Source organism: Arvicola amphibius, chromosome 3 (assembly GCF_903992535.2).
Source record: "Arvicola amphibius chromosome 3, mArvAmp1.2, whole genome shotgun sequence".
NCBI lineage: Eukaryota > Metazoa > Chordata > Mammalia > Rodentia > Cricetidae > Arvicola > Arvicola amphibius.
The window spans coordinates 136,732,983-136,755,917 of record NC_052049.1 but is presented as its reverse complement, the minus strand read 5'-3'; positions in this window follow the sequence as shown (position 1 = coordinate 136,755,917).

The window sequence follows — 22,935 nt, the reverse complement described above, 5'->3', positions numbered from 1 at the left end:
GGAGTTGTTGATTTGGATCAATGTCCTGGGAGCTACAAGATGGATTTTTGATGTGTGACAAGAGAATAAAGATACCAATGACTCAAGCTTTTGAAATTACAGGACTGACTTTTACAGCACACATAGGGTCTTCTCAGCTCTGAGTCCACCCTAGGAAAGTGTAACTCATTCCAGAGAAGCAGTAAGGAAGCTTAGTACTACCACACATAGGCAGGAAGAGTTATGTGTAAAAATCAGAATGCTCCAGTTTGTGCCATGCCATGGGTCAAGTCAAAACCTCATAGGGGCTTAAAGGATGGATAGCTCAGTGGTTAAGAGCTCTTGATGCTCTTTCAGAGAACCTGAGTTTGGTCCCTAGCCCCATGTGTGATCACTAACAGCTGTCTGTAAATCTTGTTCTAAGGGACCAACTGCCTGACCCTCCCCCCAAGGGCATTCCCACAGATATACCTATACACATCACACATACCTATGCACAGCAATACCCAAAACTACACACAGCAACACACATACCTACACAGAACTCAAAATAAAAGTAAACTTATCAAAACGTTGTACAATATAAGCTATACAGTAGCTGAGACATCAACATAAACATAGGTAAAGATCCAGGAACTCTGTCAAAAGCAATCATTGACCATGATGAGGGAGCCCATGGGAATTCCTCAGAAAACAGGATCTCAAAGATATTGACCCTCTTAATCCAATATTACAGATAATACAAGTTAAAAAAGAAAAATAGAAAAACTAGGGAACTGTCAAGTAATACAACCATTGTGCCTACAGATATTAAAAAGCCATTTGAGCAAGCCCTTGAAATGACCATAAGATCCCAAGCAGCCTCTCACAGCAAAAGGCTCACCCTGCAACCCTGAGAGGGACTCGGCAGTGTTTGTAGAAGTCTATGGGACAAAGCCCTCTCACTTGACCAAGCTCACAGGGACCTTCTTGTGCCTGTCACTCCTCTGTTTGTAGACAGTGGGGACTTGGGTGAAATTAAAACCAGAGGTGCATTTGTTTTAGATCTACTGGAACTTGGTCATGTGTGTCATAGTCATTTCCATGGAGTGGCATAGGGTTCCTGGGCAGAAGTCATGTCCCATCTACACATGGCCAACTCTGCACCATAGTTATAAAGAGAAGGAAAAGCAGATACATCAAGCTAGAGAGGTTCATATGAAGAAAGGCCTTTTAATTCTTCTGTTTCAGACTGTTAGCTACTTTTCTCATCTTTGTGGGCAGATAACTGACATACACAACTTAAGGGAGGAAGGGTTTGTTTGGGGTCACACTTCTGAGGAATCCCATCCTTTGCGGAAGGGAAGACACTGAAGTAGGAGCCCGAGAGCTACAGCGGTAGACTAACTCTGTCCAATACCAAAACACAATGTAAAGCCTTGAAGATTAAAGTGGTGTGGTGTTGGCTCCCGAGTGGGCACACAGACTGCTCAGTGAGTAGAAAAGCAGGAACGGAGTTTGAAGGCGTGTAACTGTGGTACCCAAGGCAGCTGAGTCGGTGATGGGCTGTGGATCAGCGGTGCTCAGTAAACAGGGTAGCCTTTCAGAGGAAGACAAAAAACAGGTCTCTGCCTAAGACCAAACAGTAAAATAAAATTCCACTTGGATCATGGAGCCACACAGGAAAACAACCATCCACAAACTAAAAGAAAACGGAAGCGAATTTTTCTCTAACTTCAGTGTACGGGGAAAGTATTCTAAGTGTGATTAAAAACCTAGAAGTCATGAGAAAAAGACATGGTAAGTTTATCAATAGAACTTGTTTTTTTAAAAAAACTAAACATTAATTGCTAAAACTTTGGTTTTTATAGGAGAGACAAAAAGAAGCAACGCCAAAAGACAAACGACAAAATGAAGAAAATATTTCTACCAGATATTAGAAAATGTTAATATCACTTATATAGAAAAAGACATTATAAAATTAAACAAGAAGTTCCCAAAACTACAGAAAAAATGTAAAAATGAGAAAAGACAATTTGGGCTGACAAGATGACTCAGGGGGTAAAGACACTATCCGCCAAGCCTGATTCCTCAACTTAATTGCTGAGACCCACATAGTAAAAAGAGAGCACTTTTTTCCTGCAAGTTGTCCTCTGACCACACGTGTTGTGTTACACAAACACACATAAATGCGAAGACATTTAAGGAAATAGAGTAGGCAATTTACTATACAGTCCACCTTTAAACATGAAAGAGATGCTAAACTCACCCTTAAGGTGAGAAATACATATTTAAATGGGGTATCACTTCTCATGTATCAGATTCAAGCCAATAAGAACTGCCTGTTGTGTGGACATAGCATGAAGAGGGTGCGATTCTTTGGAAGAAACCCATAGCTAGCAACCTGCACACAGTCTTGTCTTCCAAGGTGTTATGTCAAACTGTGGGGATTTGCTCTGAGACGCACCTCCAGCGGTAGAAAACCTCTCATGCAGGAGGCTGTCCATTGCAGCAGTGTTCCTAATTGCAAAACACTGGGAACAAGCTGGGAAGGGGGCTCAGCAGGGAAGAGCGCTTGCTGAGCAAGCTTCAAGACTTGAGTTCAAAGCACTCCTGCCAGGTGGAAAGCCACCTGTGGTGGCTTGTGCTTGTAATCCCAGGTATATAAAGGGCAGAAACAGAAGGATCATAGAGTTTACTTCAGGCTGCCAGCCTAGCTCCAGGGTTGGTGAGAGACCCTGTCTCATGGGAATCAAGTAGAGAGTGACAGAGCAGGACACCTGACATCTGGCCTCTGCAAGGATGGGGTTGCACACTCTCACCCACATACATAAAAGAGAAAAATAAGTAAATAAGTAAAACTTAAAATTTGGAGACTGACATACTCACACCTGAGCGGGTAGTGATGGAGCTCTGGTGTGCTCACATTAAAGGAGCCTACACAGGTATAGGGAAGAGGGAGGAGTCATGAACTCAGATGGAGCGTAATCTCAGTGCTGTCTGCTAAAGACCTGGAATAAATGCTCATCAGCAACCAAGTCTTTGTCTCACAATCTGGTCTCCTACAAAACAAACTAGAATTCCTGGATAAATGGCAAGTTAGGACACAAAGAGCAGAAAGAGATCCTGAAGACCCTCTGCAGCCACACACACACACACACACACACACACAAGGAAATGCTCACAACATCATGGGTGTGTGTGCAAAGGACACGGTGGGTGGCAACCATATCCAAGTTAGAGACTTTTTCAGTAAATACCATATGTCATGAAGGGTCTCTGTGCCAAAGGAAAAAAAGGCATATAAGTTAACAATTAAATTGAAGTTGGTGAATGTAGGAAAGGATTTTCTCTTCCCCACAGAATGTGTCAATTAATAAATGTAAATGATGGAAATAAAAAGCTAAATAGTTTGCAAACACCACAGCACTACGTGTCCCGGGTAACGGTCATCAGTGAATGCTGCAGGCGGTTCAAGAGCACACTGATGAAAATGAAAATGCTTGTGTATCTCAGACTGTCACCCAGACAGAACTCAACTGAAAAAGAAAAGTTAATGACCACTTTATAGTGGGAAAAATGTGACCTACAACACAATAACCAAGTGACAGATGGTAACACCCCCAGTAATAACACAAACCAATACCACACAGCACCGAGAACCACCCTGCATCATGCTTATGGTATTCTTTTTTGTGAGCATATGTTCTACATGTATGTATGTACACGTATGTATGTGTATATGTGCATGTATGAATTGCATGTATGCATATGCATGTGTGAATATATATGCATGTATGTGCATGAACGCATGTGCATGTGGGGAGATATGTATGTATGTGTATGTATATATGTAGGTATACAAGCATATGTGTGCATGTGTACATGTTCATGTATATGTGTGTGCATATATGTATCTTGCATGTATATGTGTGTGCATGCATGTTCATTTATGTATATGTATATATATCTTTGAATTATTTGTGTATGTGTGCATGTTCTATATGTGTGTATGTATGTGTGTGTGTGTATGTATTTGTGTGTGCATGTGTGTATATGGGTGTATATGTATGTGCCTGGGAGCCCATGAATGTGGAGGCCAGGAGACAGACTTTGACCATCACTTCTTGAGCAAAATCCACCTTTCTCTTTTAAATTTTTATGGTAGCTGGGTCGTTCACCAGCCTGTAGCTCACTTTGTAGGCTAGGCTGGCTTGTCAGTGAGCCCCAGGAATCTACCTGTCTCTGCTTCATTAGCTCTAGAATTACAAGCATCCATACTTGGCTTTTTGTAGTTTTAGATGTAGGTTTTGGAGACCAAATTCTGGCAAGGCAAGTGCATTACCAACTTAGCTATCTCCCCAGCTCTTATGGTTTTCTTGCCAAAATGCATAACTTGAATTTCATCAGGAAGGGACAGGAGACCAACCCAAAGTGAAAATTGTTCTATGAAATTTATTAGACGAACTGTCTTCAAAATGTCAAGGTCACGAAAGACAAAGAAAGAGTGAAGAGCCGCCCCAGATTAAAAGAGACTAAGGAGACCAGGCAGCTAAAGGTCAAGAGTGATGATGAACTGGGCCCTGGTCCCGGAAAGGCACATTAGGAGTGTGGTTGTAAAATGTGAACGAGGTCTAGAGACAAGCTTGCAGAATTGTTAACAGTAATAATTTGTTTAGTTTGGGTCATTTTACTGCATTATGTAAGATGTTCACATCAGGGGCTGAGGAAAGAGTGTATAGTGGAATTCTTGTTACTATTTACAACCTTTAATAAGCCTGAAATTATTACAAAATGAAAATCCAGTAATAAAAACACATTTAAATGGCATATTAAAATTTTAGAAGTAGCACAAAAAATAAATAAGGGCAAAGAAAATACAGAAAAACAAAGCAATTCATCAGGAATTAAGACAGGAAGGAGAAAATAAAAGAAAAATAACTTGCTAAAATGTAACCAAAATGACAGAAACAAAACCAAATAGATCAGTAATCACGATAAATTCAATTCTCCGGTTCATAAACAAAAGCACTCATAGGAAGTTTGGACCCAGTGAGAGCCTGTTTCTATGAAGCGCATTTTTAAATGCCAGACTGTAGAAAGATGTGGAATATAAAAGTCAGTACGTAAATCATGAACGGGGGGGGGGGGGGGGGGGCGGGAGTCCTAGGGACAAAATGGGAAAACAGGAACTACAGGGAAAAGCCAAATGGCAGGAGCCAGCTTCAGGATGAGAGCAGCAGCTATTTCTGACAAGGGCTGAGAGAATGTAACCTTCTGCCCTGCTCTGTAAGGTCTGACTTGGGGAGGCCTTCTCTCCAGCCTAGCTAGGACATTCCTACATAAACCCTGCAAGATCACCACAGCAGGGGGAGGAAGAGTGGTGAAGGGGACACCCAGAAGTGACTTTAGTCACTGTTGCTCAGAGGCCATTCTCTAAATCTGACCCAATGTCCCCAAGTCAGAAGTAGCAGCAGAGCAAGCATCCTCTCCCACACAAAAAGGAAAACCATCATTGCCCAAAGGAAAGCATGTCAAGGCGGTTCACACCAAGGAGGTTCCCAAACGCTGGGTTTCTGCATGTGGGATAGTTTCCATCTAAAATCACTGATGTAGGAAGCATGTATGTGCACGTGAGACGTATGCACACACAAAGGTCAGAGATAGGAGGAGGACATCAGGTGTCCTGCTGTATCATTCTCCATTCCATTCCCTTGAGAGTGAGTCTCCCCCTCCCAGTCAGCAAGCCCCAGATCCTGGTGTCTCTACCTGGCACAGTCCTTGGGTGGCAGGTGCATTATGTGGGTGCTGAACTTGGGTCCTCACGCTTGTGCAGGAAGAGATCTTACCCACCAAGCCATTCAGATCTGCTAGGAAGTTTTTTTTTTTACATTTTTTGTAAGTAACCGACCAAGACAAAGATCAGCAAAACAAAACAAAAGCAAAAAACCTGCTCTGAAGAAACGTAACAGTGATGATCTAGGTCTATTGATGGCACAAAGAATCCACTATGCAGAGAAAATATAGTCTGTTTACACGCCGTGATGAGTTGACTCCAAAATAATTACAGAAAATAAGTAACTGAGCAAGATAAACAACGTGAATTTAGAAAGAAAAAGTCACACTTGGGAGAACAATGAGTTAAGGAAACCCACAGCAGAGGGTTGAAATACTTGGAAGTGAACATCCCTGAAGGCATTATATATCAACTATATGAGATTCAGTGAAAGCAAGGATTAGAGGAAATTTATAGTCTTACATTCCATTCACCTATTAAATATTGAAAATAATTGAGTTAACTATTCATTTTAAGAGCTAAGAGAAAAACAGATTAAAAACAAAAGAGTAGCAACAAATAAATAAGATAGGAATAAAAATGGGAAATATATTAAAGACTTACAAGACTAAAAGCTGGTTATGTAAAGGGCTTGAGACAAACTTCAAGTAATTCTGTCCATTTATTAAAAAGGGGGATGAATTATACCTATGTAAGAGGACATTATGAAAAAGAAAATTTCTTCTAAATTTAAAAAGGTAAATGACATGGAAAATTACAGCTAGAAATTGAGATATGGACAGACATATATAGATGATATGTAGGTAGGTAGGAAGATAGATGATAGATAAATAATTGATAGATGATAGATAGACGTGTACACATGGGCATACTCACACTCAGGGAAACAGACATCCACTCACAGAGACATGTAAACATGAACACACAAACTCAGAACAAAAAGTTAGACCTTCTAAGTGAGACTAGGACCTTCAAATAAACTAATTTCTAGTTAACAGTCCGTTCCCAAAGTAGAAAAATACATAACTGAATCATTGATCCATAGTACATGCAAAGTGAACTGCACATAAAAAATGCCTGCATGTCAGCTTTTAGACACATCATAATAAAATGTTAAAGAATTAGATTTAGAAAAATGGGGTAATACTCTATCTTAAATGAGATGCTCCCAAAGCTAAGATTATGAAAACACAATATGTTAAAATTAATCATGTCAAAGTCAAAACTTTGGAATTGCTAAAGACAGTGAAGCAAACAAACAACCAGAAACAATACTTAGTAGCGACAGGGACTTTAGTTAGGCTATTCAAAGAATATCCCTGATATCATTAGTATCAAGACAAATATATCACAGGGAAAAAACCAATGATAGGCACAAGCAATTCATAAGAAAGGGAGACAATGTCACTACTATGCGTTTAGAGCAAATTTAAGACCTCAGGACATCCCCAGATAGATTTAAGAGCGACCACTTTGGAGAAGAGAATGAGGTAACAACCTCCCGCAGTGGTGGTGGAAAGACAGCTTGTGTCATGCATTTAGGGATGTATTCAATGGTTCTAGTCTTTGTCTGCTTATCTCCATCTGATCCAGCTGTCTTTCCTCTTCAAAAAATAACTCACTGGGCTGGAAAGATGGTGCATTGATTAAGAGTGCTTGCTGCTTCTCCAGAGGACTCAAGTTTGGTTCCCAGCAACCATATTGGGCAGCTCACAGCCACATGTAACTACAGTTACAGGATATCTAACGCCCTCTCCTGGCCTCTTCAGACACTGCATTCATGTGCACACATACCTAGATATAGATACACAGGCTCATAAATGAAACATAAAATAAATCTATTTATAAAGTAATCAGCCAATATTATTTTGAATATCAGTGTGATCAGGCCTCACCTTCACTTCCAAAGAAATGGATTTTATGTTTTGTTAGCTAGAGTTTCAAACAATTGAAAGAAAAAAAATTAAATTACCTTACTTAATGTGGTAACTTGGTTGCCTAAGTTGGCGTTATCCTTTATACCAAAACCAGAAACCGTTCACACACATATTTACAAGGAGAATTTACTGGAATTATTACTAGAAACATCCGATACCCTCAAAATAGAACTGTGTATAGTAAAAAAGTGGGTGCTTTCAGGAATGATGACCGGAGTCTCGAAGGGCAGCGAGAGAGACCAGTGTCAACACAGATCGGCCCCAATAAGTACAGAACACTAAGATAGCCGTGATGTTTTTGTGTAAAGCAATGGGTGGCTAACATGTGCTAGGAACAGAGAGAGACCTACAACTCTAAAGATACCAACCACACTGAAAGAATCTCACTGGAGAGGAAAGTAAGGGGGTTACATTGACGAGAAGTACCACACGACTTCAGCGTGGGGGTGCAGACACCTGCTGCCGACCCTGACAGCTTGTGTTCTATCTCTGGGGCCCACACAGTGGAAGAAGAACAGAACCTTGCCAGTTGCCTCTGACCTCCACACATGCACGATGGCACACATGGGCCCCCACACAGATAAAGCAAAGTAAAATAAAACAAAAATTAAATGGAATACAAATTTAAAAATAAGGACTTCAACTTGGCTAGGATAAAAGTAAAAGACTGAAGGAAAGCCAAGTTCCTTCTAACACCTTCTGCCTGGGGCCAATGCCCCCAGTCGGAGTCTCTCCAGGACACCAGGGTAAGGACAATGCTTTCTTTCACCAAATTTGAACCATTTGTACACATGACACTGTTGCTGCTTCAGCCAGCATCCCATGGTGCAGCCAAAAGAGTTCATTTTCCCACCCTCTCCCTTTCTGAAACCAGAAGACAACAGCTGGTGTCCCTAGCTTCTGGCAGCTAGAAGGATTCTTCCACCATTTCCTGGAACATGGGTAAACAAACATTTCTAGTCTCCCCTTTCATTTCAGACTCTGTTTGCATCTTCTAAAACCTGAGCCCTAAGGCTGACGGGAGTGAGCAGGGCTTGACTGTGCAAGCCTGGTGACCTGAGTTCAATACCTGGAACACTTTCCTAAAGATAGAAGGGAAAAAAAATCAATGTTACAAAGTTGTCCTCTGACTTCCACATGTTTGCCATGGCAAGTACGTGTGCACACGCGTGCACACAGACACACACACACACACACACACACACTCAAAAGAGAAAGAGAAAGAAAGGGAGAGAGAGCAAAGAGAGAGGGGAGATTAAAGGGAATTAATGTGCCCCTCCCTCCCCCATGCACTAAGGGTTCTCCTTCCCTGATAGAAAAGGCCCCATGATCATCACTGCACAGCAGACATTTCCTAGAGTCTTATTCTGTGACTTCAGGCAAGGCACCTAGTACCTCTATGCTTCCATTTCAGCCTCCATAAAAGGGAAATTAAAAAGTCCTCTAAGGAAGTCTAGTAGGAGCCTTGAGGACTGAGTGTCCCTTCCTTGCCTGCACATTCCACATCAATCACCTTCTTAGTGCTTTACCCAGCTCACTAATCTTCTACTCTGAGAGCATGGAAAGAGGCAAGTGTACTTCGCCAGACGGCACACAGCAAGTGTCGTATAGCCATCTCTTCCTAGTTAGAACACTCTTTCCTGGAGGGAGGCTCGGTAAGGCACAGGAAGTCAAAACAACATAAAAGACACAGGAAGTTCCTGAAACCTGATTGGCCAGGCCCGTTCTCCGAGGTTATGTAAACAGTTCCAAGGGAAAGAGACTCTCCCGATTTGCAGAGCTGCCTGCAAGCCCCGCGTCGAAGCTGAAAGACCTGCATCCAGCTTTAGGGAAGTAGCCTTTATGAGTAGCCACACATCCTGCAGTGGGCTTTGGAGATGAAGCATCCCCTAACCCACTCTCCTGAATAGAACCTTAGTGACATCACTGATTCATTGAGCAAGGTTTAGGTGACATTGGTTCATTCCCTTGCCAGTGGTACCTTATCTAGGAGGAGTAGACATTGTGTAGTGTGAAGCGGCGGGGCTGCATCCCGCCACCCGGCTGCCGGCTAACTTTACACCCGAAATAATTACACGGAAACTGTATTCTTTTGGAACACTGCCTGGCCCATAGTTTCAGCCTCTTATTGGTTAATTCTCACATCTTCCTTTAACCCATATTTAGTAATCTGGGTAGCACCACGAGGTGTGGCTTACCAGGAGAGATTTTGTTCTGTCTACTCCACCTACCTAATTTTTTGTCTCTTAAAGGGCCAAGGCAGTTTTCTTTATTAATTAACCAATGAAAGAAACATAGACAGATAACTCTCCTCCATCAACATTGTTCACACCTGCCCTGGAAATGTCCAACAACAGCTAGCAAGCAGTTCGACCCTTTTATCCTTGACTGTTATGACACACTGTCTCCCCTTCAGAGAGTGATGGGGGCTCTTGTACAGCACTTCAGAGTACTGCATGTGCAGGAAGTCTTCAGTGGGTCTTAGGTGTTATAGCTGAGAGCCATCCCAAGCTCCGCTGAACCGAAAGCCTCACTGTGGTAGTTCGAGAATGTCTTCCTATAGGTTCATATATTCGAACTCTTGGTCTCAAGTTGGCAGGAATATATGAGGAGGTCTGGGAAGTTTCTTGCTAAAGGAAGTAGGTCACAGGGGGGTAGGACTCTGAGGTCTCAAGGCCTGACATGCTCTCCTCTTTTGCTTAGATTTCAGGGTGTGAACTGGAACTCCAGATGCTGTCCTGCCTCCCTGCCATGGCAAACTCTTAGCCCTCTGTAACCATAAGCCAAGTAAACCCTTAATTATGTACATTGCCTTGGTTGTGGCTTTTATCAAAGCAATAGCATGTTAGTATGTGTGAGGTGGAGCAAAGACATGTTAGCATGTGTGAAGTGGAGCAATGGCATGTCAGCATGTGTAAAGTGGAGCAATGGCATATTAGTATGTGTGAGGTGGAGCAATGGCATGTTAGCATGTGTGAGGTGGGTTTGATACAGTTCTGTATCTGTAGATCTGTCCACTGCCTCTGCCTGGCAGTGATCACCTTGGCCTAGCAGTGAGTATTGTCTTACATAGCCTGTCCCATGCTCTGGTCTTCTGAGTCTAATACTACTCCAAGCTTCCCAAAGACAGTTACTCTTAGCATGGATTCAGTGTGTGTGTATGTGTGCACACGCACATGTGTGCATGTGTATATGTAAGTGGAGGCTAGTAGTCAAAGTCAGATGTCTTCCTCGGTTCCTCTCCACTTGTTTCTTGATACATAGTTGGTCAGTGAATCTGATTCAGCTAGGCTGGGAGCCAGCAGGCCCCAGGAATCACGCTGCCCCTGGTATGCGCGTCACCATCACCTCCAGTGCTGGGATTACAAACACATCCCTGTGCTATGCTCCTTCACATAGGTCCCAGGGCCTAGAACGCAGGTCTGCATGTGTGCACAGTGCTCTCCAAGCCCGACTCTCCCACCCACTGTGTTCTTGGCCTTATACTCACTCACCAGCTCAGAGGAAACCCTTTCTATTACAGTTAGGCAACCTAGTGGGGCAAGGTGGGAGCCCATACGGTTTTACACCTACAGAGGTCTGAGTGTTTGCACACTAAAGTCCACATGGAGATTAAATACCAGTGCAATGCGTTCAGAGGTGAGGCCATCAAGCTGTGATTAGCTCATGAAGGTTCCTCTCTTATGAAGGAGAATATGGGCATATAAAAGCAACTCCTTTGCCTTGTATGATAAAAGTCTTTACCGTTTTGGACTCTCTTTGCATGCTAGGTAAAAGGATGTAGCAGCCATCCTCTCTGCAGAATGCAGAGACCAGAGGCCATGTTGGAAGCAGAGAGCAGGCCTCCCCAGGCATGGAACTCACTGGCAACTTGAGCTCTGACATCATCATCTCCACAATTGTGAGAATGAAATCTCCACTACTTACAAATCACACAGTCGGCAGGATTCTGTTTCGGCAGCATGAACAGATTAAGAAAACTTATGATCTGTCTCAACACGTGAATCTTAAAACCATTTGCCCTGCCCACCCACATTCGTTCCCAGAGCATGAGGCAGAATGCTGTTCATTTTCATGGAAATTTTTTTTTTAAAAAAAGCATTTGAGCCTCTACTACTGACTCTGAATGTCAATAGCATCCATCAGACATGCTCCTTGCCTAGATAGTCAAGGTCACCCTTGCAAAGGGGGCGCTGGGGCAGAAGGATGCTATAACCACAAGTTCAAGCTTCGGGGAGAACCAACAGTTAAAAGAGCCATGGAGCCAAGCAGACAGATGAGCTACCTCAGAGAAAGGAGGTAGAGCCAAGGGCTGAAATCTTGAGTCCTTGGCTCCTATGGGCTGAGCAGAACAGGAAGAATAGCAGAGGAGTCAAGGACAATTATGAAGGTCACATGAGACTATGGGGATCTGCAGAGGTCAATCTGACTGGACTGTAATGGCTGCGAGTCAGAAGCTATTTCTCCAGCTCCCGTATTAGATTTGGAAGTGTGTTTCCATGTAGGTTGTTTCACTGGGTCTTGTACAACAAGGCTCCAGCAAGCTCAGTGAGGCCCTTCCGCATGAGAAGATCTATTTCTCCCATCCAGTGGGAACAGCCAGAGAAGGCTGAGTACCCATCCACCTTCGGACCTCCATCGGCAGCTCCATGGGTGTTATTAGGCATCCCCACATCAGTATTCCGACCCCAGAGTCCCTCCAAATACCCATGTAAACATTCATTTACATTTAGATTGTACTTCTCTGGATTCACGCTCTTCCCCTGAAAACTCTAACAATCCAATTATCAAGAAAACCAACATGTCATTTCTAAGTCTGGGGTGGAGGGGTGGGGATACTCCTATCCCAGGAAACTCTTCTGTTCAGCATGAAGCAGCACCATGTCCCTGCCACCTGGATAGATTTGACTGGCTTCCCAGCATGCAAGAGAGCAAACCTTAGAATACCTGTGTGTACCTCAGCAGGGAAAGGTGGCGGTCAGGTGAGTGAGGAAACTTTTGCCTTTGTCTTAAAGGGGTTGGGGAGAGGTTGTCAAAGAGAATGTTGAAGAAGAAAAGCCTCAGGAAGCCTGCTTGAAACAGTGGGAAAAGTTCTCCGCTGGAAGCACAGAACTGGCTTCTAATCCCAGTTCAGAGGATTCCTAGCTTCCTCGGGGTCCATTCATTTCTACATATTTTCTTTTCTTTTCTTTTTTAAAAACAATCTTTCCTCATTTTACATACCAATCCCAGTTCCCTCTCCCTCCCCTCCTCCTGCTCCCCCCACTTTCTACCTATCTCACCCCCCCTCATCTACTCCTCAGAGGGGGTAAGGCCTCCCATGGGGAGTCAACAGGCTGGTACATCACTTTGAGGCAGGACAAAGACCCTCCCCCTATATCTAGACTGAGCATGGTATCCCTCCAACAAAAATGGGCTCCAAAAAGCCAGTCCAAGCACTAGGGATAAATACTGGTCCCAATGCCAGTGGCCCTACAGACTGACCCAGCCACACAACTGTCACCCACATTCAGAGGGCCTAGTTTGGTCCTATGCAGGTTCCCCCACTGTCAGTCCAGAGTCAATGAGCTCCCACTAGGTCAGGTCAGGTGTTTCTGTGGGAATCCTCATTATGGTCTTGACCCCTTTGCTCATATTACCGTTCCTCCCTCTCTTCAACTAGACTCTTGGAGCTTGGCTCAATGCTAGCTGTGGATCTCTGCATCTGCTTCCATTATTTGCTGGATGAAGTTTCTACGATGACAATTAGGGTAGTCGTCATTCTGATTACAGGAGAAGGCCAGTTCAGACACCTTCTCCACTATTATTCAGGGTCTTAGCTGAGAAGGGGAAATAGATAAGAACTTCTGAGAAAACAGGGAGCGTGGGGGCGTGGGGGCGTGGGGGGAGAAAGGAAGGCTGACAGGGAGGGGGAAGGGAGAAGGGAAGTGGGGAGGAGAACATGAGGGAACAGGATGGTCAAGATGGGGGAAAGACAGAGAGGGAAAGCAATGAAAGAGATTTCTTGATTAGGGGAGCCATTGCGGGGCTGGCAGGAACCCTGGCCCTAGGGAAGTTCCCTGGAATCGTTTCTACATCTTCTGCAGCAGGCCAAGGAGTCTCAAGGAGCTAGAGTTGGAGTAAGCTTAGAGAGGATGGTTATCCTGAATGTTGCAAGAAGCCATGTGGCTATCAGTAGAGTCGGCACGAAGGAGACATCCAGCAAATGAGAAAGATGGGGACAGTGATTTGAAGAAATCAAGAGTAAGCATTCTGCTAGGATATCAGGATCAAACTGTGAGCCAAACCACAGACAACTGGGCAGAGAAAGACACTTTTGCCAGCTCAGTATCTTCAAAATTACCCACCCCAGTGGAAATGGGAACTTCTGGAAAAAAAAAAAAAAAAAAAAACAAACTTGAACTAAGAGGAGACCCAGAGCTGGGTTTAGGGACAAGTGTTGAAAGGAACAGAAGTCCTTCTGCCCAGCAGGTGATTAATATGGTGAATGGATTCTGCCTGGGAATGAGCTCAATTTTTTCCCTTTGAAGTCCCAGTGAGGTTTCACTATTGAATAAAATCCAAACCACCCCAGCGGAAGAACACAAAGAAGAGGCGAAGAGAAAGACACTGAGCATAAACGCTCTGAGCTCTGGGGTACGCAAACAGAACTCCCTCACTCCAGCAGGACATGATGGAAGCCAACTTCGTGGAGGTCTCACAGGTAAGATGTCTTCTCGAATAGATATTAAAACGTCAGGACCCGTCTGTGGTCTCAGCCCACACTTCCACAGACTCTGGAGCTCAAGATGCCTTCACAGAAGCTTCTTTGTGTCCATCCTATTCTTTATGGAGGGACAAAGAGTCCATCTTACTGGATATTTGTAGAAAGATATATATAAAGACACTGGAGATGGGGGCTCCAGAGATGACTCAACAGTTAAGAGCACATATTGCTCTCCCAGAGGACCTGAGTTTGGACCCCAGAATCCAGTGTATGTGGCTAACAAGCACAAGGAACTCCGGTTTCCGGGGATCTGATGCACCTGGTTTCATAGCATACCCACACTCACACACAGGTACACATAAACATGGAATTTTAAGAACCTTAAAATGAGAAACCTGCAAACAGAGACTGTGTGTTCTTTTCCCAGCCACCCAAGCCCGAATAATCACACAAAAACTATATTAATTACAACTTTGCTTGGTCTTTTAGCTCAGGCTTCTTCTTAAGTAACTCTTGCATCTTAAATAACCCATTTCTATTAATCTATGTATTTCCACGAGGGTGTGGCCTACAGTAAGGTTTCAGTGTCTGTCTCCTTCGGCAGCTACATGGCATCTCCTTCATATACCTCTTGCAGCCTGGCTATATTCTGCCCTGCCAAAGCAGATTTATTCACTAACCCATAAGACCAACACATATACAAAAGGACATCCCACATCAGAAACTGGACACAGAAAAGAACTTGGTTAAACAGCACACCAAGAATGGTCTTGTGAGTGTTCTTTGATGCCATCTTTCAACCTGCAGAATCTCAGGACTTCCGTCTCTTGATTAGAACAGAAAATATGTTTGCCGGTAACTCACAGTAGATAGTTCTGTCAGGCATCTATCAGGACTTCCATTTGCATCACCCCCAAAGACTGGCACATCTGTTTTCTTTCCAGATGCTCACAATATCATAGGAAGGGAGGGCAGGGAAACGACAGTTTCTCCCCCTTCACAACCGAAAAATCTGAAATTTAAGGGCTTCTCAAGAGCAAGTCCGGAGTAGAACTGGCCATTGCCAACTCCACTCCAACTCACTGCCAATTTTCGCTCTAAAGATGCAATCGATTGTAAATTATTCATAAAATATGGTGTTTCTTTTGAAGCGATTTTATTGTTTCCCATTTTACCCAGAGCATTGCATATTCATCACGGAGAATTTAGAAAGAACGGATAAGTATAAGGAAGAAAATCAGGATCACCCATAGCTTCACCAAAAGATAGCGTCATTTGAAAAGAAGGAAAGGGCAGCATTCAGAACACTGCCTAGGCTGCCATCCTAAGACCATCACGAGGAGAGAGAGGGAGTGCCAGAGTCCCCATAATCAGCAGCTAGGGACAGAACAGGGTGGCTTCATGAGGAAGGACGGGACAGTGCTGAAGGGACAGCACTGTCTGAAGAGACCGAGCCAATAAACTTAGTTTGGGTTTGGTTTATGAGGCAGGGTTTCCTATAAGACAAGCTGGCACTGAAGTCACTGTGCAGCCAGACTGAACTTGTGACCCTTCCGTCTCCGAGGGCTAGAACGACAGGCACCACATTGCTGTTTTATGTATTGCTGGGGCTGGAGTGCAGGGCTGGGTTTAAGGTTCTACTGTCCCCAGGAGGAGTGAACCCATGCGGAGGGATGCATGTGATGCTCTAGGTGGAGGGGAGAGGAGGAGGGCAGTGCCATCAAGAGTGAAGCCGAGGGGTGAGACATCAGGCTGTGTGTATACGCTGAGCTAAAGGGCAGCAGAAGCAAGCACACGGCGGTACGTGGAGAGTCGGTGGAAGTCCTCTGCTGTGTCTCCTGGTGAGGCGTTTTTGTGTCTGTCAAGTAGCAAGGGCTGAGTGGAAGGGTGAAGAAGAGCTATGAGGAGCTTCAGAAGAAGGGAGAGACTAGAAACAGCTGTCTCAGAGCTTCTCTAAGAGAGAAACTGACTCCAGGAGCCCTTGAAATCCTCAGCTTGGTTGTTGTTCCAAGGAGCTACACTGGCAAGAACTGGGGTAGACAGAGCGGGGTTGCAGGCAACTTAGAAAGAATGATGAAACTACGTAAGAATAAGATGATAGTAGGGATGGGAAAGAAGGTTCTGGAAAATGAGAGGAAGGTACTGTGTTGATAGATCATACTGCAGGCTAAGGAAGATTGTAAGAACTGAAGGATGAGGATGTCCCATCCCAAGACGAAGAGCTACAAAAAATTCTATGACTACTAAGACGGAGAAACAATCTTCTTAGAAACCATCGACTAGATAGGATCTCCAATTCCAATGGTCACCCTCAAGCACATGTGCTCAAGAGCTGTTCTAAATGGTCTTGGTAGGCTCCGTGTGTGTGCATGCATGTGTACATGTGTATTCATACATGCTTGTGTGTGTGCTTGTGTGCGTGCATGTGTGCATGCATGCGTGTGTGTGTGTCATGAATATTTAAAGAAGAATTACAGAAGAGGTCATGAACTTGATAGGGAGTAGGTGGGGTTGAAGGATCCTAGACGCTGGAGTGGGAGAGGAAAGGGTGAAAAGAATGTAAATACAGTATTCATGCATGAAATGCTCAAAAAAGTAAACAAAAATTAAATTAGTTACCAAACAAAACCAGATCTGCTAAAAATTCATAGATTAGTATTTACAAATTTTTTTCCAAAGACAGAGTCAAACTAGAATAATATTAAACAAAGCCAAAACTGTTGAAAAATATGATAACAAGACAAAGATAAGTATATGGCTTCTCACTACATCAACCAATAATGTTAGAAATGATGGAATCATGTCTGGCTATCAGATTTGAGAACCCTTGATGATCAAAGTTCTTACACTGTGATATTACCTAATTCAAAATTGTTTAACAATGGAGATTTGTTTTCTCAATGAATTCACACAATAAATAAGCAAAGAATATAGAATTCTTTAAATGTGCCCAGAATCCTGTGTGTTTATGTATATGAAAATTCTATCCCAGATAAATAGCTCCCTCAGAGAAATGCCAAGCTTTATTCTCATAGATGTAGAATTGCCGGTGATCACCTTGAGCCAGAGGTAGCTTAGACAACCTTAGGGTAGGTTGGTCTTTAGCTCTTATGTCCTAGAATGTGGCCTCTCTCTACCTGCTGTTTTTTCTGGGGTTTTAAATGACACTTCGAGGTGTTGCCACTCTATGTCCTGGCTTGACTCAGCCTCAAACTACCCTCCCTGCTGCTGACAATCACAAGTACAAAAGGCTCTGTGGGAACTGGCTGCCACTTGTCCCCTAGAGGCCAGGCTCTTCCCCTGTGACCACACACACCATTTAGAAGGCTTCCAGAGGATGGCGAGAAACCAGCTGGTGCATCCGTGCCCAGCACACCCTTCCTCAAAGGCTGCGGGACCAGAGACTCTGGCAGAAGTGTCCCTGTCACTTCCTGCTTGACCTCACTGAGGGGACTAGGCTGAACCCTCTAGAGAGTCGTCACCACCATGCTCTGCTCTCACAGGACAGCGTTCCTTCAGTCTTCACCTGCTCCATATGCTCCCAGCACCTCCTGTTGCTTATTCACACGTAATTTCTGCAATAGGAGGAACACCCTGACAGAAACCACGTTCTCACTACCAGCAACCAGACTCTCCTGTGGTCAGTTAAACCCACGCCATATCTAGTTATTCTCTACTCAAAGCCCTACAAAAGACCACCTCACATCCACACGGTTGAGGTCTGGGCACGGCCCTATAAGGTCCAGACCCTTTGCAGGGAGGGTGTTATGGAGGCAACGCTGGAGCCAGGGGTGGGCATGGGGTAAAACAGCCAGGGAGACAGCACACACAGGTGAGAGAGGAACAAAGAGTTCCCTGCAGGTTCAGGAGAAGTAAGATGAGAGATGAGAGGGGGCCTGGAATGCTTGCTTTCCCATCACCGTGTTTGGTGGGAGCGCCATGCTGCTTGCTGGAACCAAGTTCCTCCACAATGCAACAAACATCAGCTTTGGGAACTCCGGGGCCTGAAGGGTCCACAAAGCTGGCTCTCACAGGGCTTTGGGCATGAGAAAAGGATTAGATTTTCATCTCTGAAATGTGAGATATTGGCAGAGCAGTTCTTACCACATGGTCCAGGGGCGTAACAATCATGTTTTCCCAGATATAGTGTATCAAAGCTACATTTTCTCTCCCTCTAGGCTGGGCAAGAAACTTCCCAACATTCCAGAAAGGACAACCTTCCACTTTCTCTCTCAATGACATTTAAAAGAAGACTCTTGGAGTGGGGAAAGGGCTGTTGGTAAAGTTCTACTACTCAGGCCTAAGGGACTTGAGTTCGATCACCAGAACCAAAAGTGTGTGTGTGTGTGTGTGTGTGTGTGATTGCACACTTCTGTAATCCCCACACAGGGGAGGTAGAGGCAGAAGGGTCCCTGGGGCTTTCTGAAATGCAGCTTAACAAATCAGTGTGTTCCGGGTTCTATGAGAGACTATCTCAAAACCCCCAAGACAGACAGACAGGATGCTGACTGCACCAGCAGAAGTACTTACTGCATAAGTCTGACCTCCTGAGTTCAATGCCCCAGACTCACATGATGGTGGGAGGAAAGATATGACCTCCACATGTGCACTGAATCATGTGTACACACACACACACACACACACACACACACACACACCATGAACACATACATACACCTACATAAATACAAAATAGGTTCTAGCACAGAGTAAGTTCTCAAAAATGTTAAGTATGGGAAATTAATGGACAACAAACAGCCAAATTAGCTTTAATGTGGTTTGTGTGAGTGTCACCTCCACTCAACATTCCAGACTTAAGATCTCTGACTTTAAAAGGCCTTATTTATATATAGTCTCAAAGTCCTTTTGCAAACTCCAACCCCATTCAGAAAGCCCTCAGATTCAGGCTGCCTGCGTTCACCAAATTTATAGGAAAGACAATCTTGAACCATCTGGTGCCTATTTAATTTTTAACCAACTCTCCCTTGAAATATTTCTTTCTTCTTTCTTATTTTGTCCTAAAAACTTGGCTATGAGCTAAACTGCACCATCTGTGACTTCCAGTAAATACAACTGTTGCTAATGAAATTACCCAGTTTCATCATTTTGATTTAAATGCCTTGCCTGTTTTTCCCCTGACCTTTTGTTGCTTGCCATCAAACTCAAGCGCTTGTGAATTTAGATACATACGTCCATGTAGGTCAGTCTCGAAGAATAAATCTTCTGCGCGAAGCCCAGGACGCTCAGCCAAGCCGGCTCAGCAGGCTGACATGAGAGGTGGGGGCCAGGGCTGTGTGGAGAAATATGGATGGCACTTGCGCCCGTCCACTCAATGTGCGCAGGGCCCCAGGGCAGACCCCCGCCTTGTGACCAAGTGGCCACACGGTCTGGCTTGCCGGCCTACCATTTGTTAAGATGCTAGTGATATTAATGAGCTTCGATACTGGAGTCCATTCCTTGGCCTTTGGTGTGATTCCTCCCTGCGCAGGACTGCTTGACCTGATTGAAGAAAAAGTAAGTTCAGAGACTCTCAACTTGGCCCAAGTAGGGAGAAGGCCTTTCATTAAATGAAAAGAAATCAGATTAACTCCCTGCCAGGTACAACTTAGGCATTGCTCGGCTATATAGTGGTGGCCCCAATAAAGAAACGTGAGGGGCCACAGGAAACACTTGCCCATCAAGTCAGTCATCAGGTTACTGTAGATACAAATGTCTACTATCTTATATGAGAGAATTGGGGTCTAGGCCCTACAAGATGACTTGGGGGCTAAAAACGCCAGTTACTAAGCCCTGATAACATGAGCTCTAGGGACACACACGGTAGAAAAAGAAAAGCAACTTCTGCAAATTGTCCTCTGCTATCCACACATGCCTTGGCATGTGCCTCCCTACAAAGGAAATAAATTAAAATATAACTTTCAGAAAGGACTGGAAGTAGGATGCAAGAGAAGCATCCAACCCCGAGTCTTTCCTCAAGTAGGTCCCGGGCTAAACCCTGTAAGAAACCATTCACTTGATCCTCACGTTAACCCCTGACCCAAAACGGCTCTTGTTCCCACTCCACAGCTGAAGCAGCAAGGCTCACCCAGGTGAGCACTCCAAGGCTCTGCATCTCTACTTTTCATTGCATTTCCCAATCTTGCTCGTGGTTTGTATGCTAGAATACCGCTACCGCTCTGGGAACCAAGGACGCAAAACTGAAAGGGACTGTCTTCGCCCACCGTCTGGGGAAGTGAGACATAAAAATGCAAATCCACCATCTGAGGGAGGCTATGAAAGGGTAGGAGAAATATTCTCAGGTCGCAGCAAGAGGAAGCGTCTGTCTGGGAAAGATTGGCTGCAGAAAAGACATTGGGCCTGGGATTAGAAGGGGAATGGGGGTCGCCTGGTTAAGATGGAGAAAGATGATGGCAGGCTGGGCACCCAAAGGGGGGCAATGTGCCTGGCAAACAGACACAAGGGGAGCTGGTGTCTCAGGAGGGATGGTCGTGTCCTTCTTGTTTCAACTCAGAGACTTCAGAACATGTCTCGGAGCTAGGGAGACGCTGTGTGCAAAGTTCTGGCTGTGAAAGTGTGAAGACGGACTTGAGATGCTCGGACCCCACGAGTGTGAAGAGGAGTTGAGATGCTCAGATCCCACATGAGCAGCATCTAACCCGGGGTCTCCTATGGTTTTATGGGAGGCAGAGTCAGGAGAATCGATAACTCTCCCACCACGCAGCCTGGCATAGCAGGCTACGAAAACAAACTAATGACCCTGTTTCAAAGAAGGAAGAAGATCAACCACCACCTGTTTGCCATAGTACACACATGCCATGCTTGCGCTTGCACACACCACACACACACACACACACACACACACACACAAAGAACACAGCCCCCAAAGCTTTCTCTCACAGGCATCAACAAGGTAGGCAAACACACCTGGCTAGTATTTACTCAATGGACCAGCAGAACATACCTCTTTATGTACACAATTGTCATTAGCTTCAGGATTAGCCAAGATGGCTGTAGTCAGCATCCTAAGATCAGATAAATAACAGACTCAAGGGGTAAGCTACATCCACCAAACAAATCTACTCTTCTTTATCTTTTCATCATTTTTGGCTTGAGAATGACATTTCAGGGACCCAAGAGGAGATCTCAATGGAAAAGCTGTTTTTAATGTCCCAGTGGCAAAGCGGTGTCTGATGTCTGGAGATGCTGTCACTGCAGTATGATCCACCTCTGCAGTCCCAGAGGCAGAAGCCTCTGGTGTCCATGGTGTTTCCTTCTCAGGATGAACCTTCAAGGCTGCTAATGCTGGCAAGGGAGAGTTATATGGGAGGGCTGCATCAAGGAACACCTCCACCAAGAGGAGGTTGGGTCAGCCGGCTCCTCCAAAGGCCCGTGGATGAAGGAATCAGCATTACTGTGCTCCAACAGAGTTTTAAGGCAGGATGGAGAGGATTGCAGGCTAGATTCGGTTCTTTGGTATAATTCGTCTAAGCCTAAATTAGAAGTTCCCCCCAAGAAAGCTATCATTGGGCCACTATGTAGATGCTTACAAAAATAATCTCCTTTTTATTTTTCTCTTGCATGTGTATGTGTGTGGTATGTGCATGTGTGTTTATATGCATAAGGACTCAAGCATGTGAACTCCCAGGTTATATGTTCTCAAACATGATAAGAATAGTAGAAAACCAGTAAAAGTCGCTTTCCCTAGTCCCCTCTATTTACTGGTTTGCCAGATTAATTAAAATGTTCTTTCAAGCCCAAACTCAGCTTTGGAACCTTCTCGGCTCTGCCTACTAGAAAACATTTCCCCGAATAGGAACTGACCAGAGTGTGAACCCAACTGACCAACAAGACCTAGTCCTCTGGAAGAGCAGCTCATGCTCCTAACTGCTGAACCATCTCTCCTGCTTCAAGAGAAGCATCTTTTGTGGTGGATAGTGGCCAATGTAGAGATGCATAACTTGTCAAAGTTCTAAGATAAAGTGGCCATGAATGTTCAGCAATAGTTGAGTGAGAAAGCAGCACCATCAATCTCGACTTAAGAGTCAGTGAAATGCCAAGTGTAGTAGAGAAAGGCTCGGGGTTGGGCCGACTGCATCCTGCTTCCAAACCACAGAGGTGTCTATGAAGAGCTCTCCCATCACCTAGCCAAAGAGAAGGTGTTCCAAGCCAGACAGCTCCAGCCATGGCGACTTTAGTAGACAGAAGTTGGCTCGCATTGGTGACACTGAAAGAAAATTCAGCCAGTTTCTCTCAAAGTAAACTCTCGGCTGAGCTTAACACGTCCTGTCTGTCAGACCGTGAGTCCTGTAGGGGCTGTGTCCTGTCTGTCAGACCGTGAGTCCTATAGGGGCTGTGTCCTGTCTGTCAGACCGTGACTCCTATAGGGGCTGTGTCCTGTCTGTCAGACCGTGAGTCCTATCGGGGCTGTGTCCTGTCTGTCAGACCGTGAGTCCTATCGGGGCTGTGTCCTGTCTGTCAGACCGTGACTCCTATAGGAGCTGTGTCCTGTCTGTCAGACCGTGAGTCCTATCGGGGCT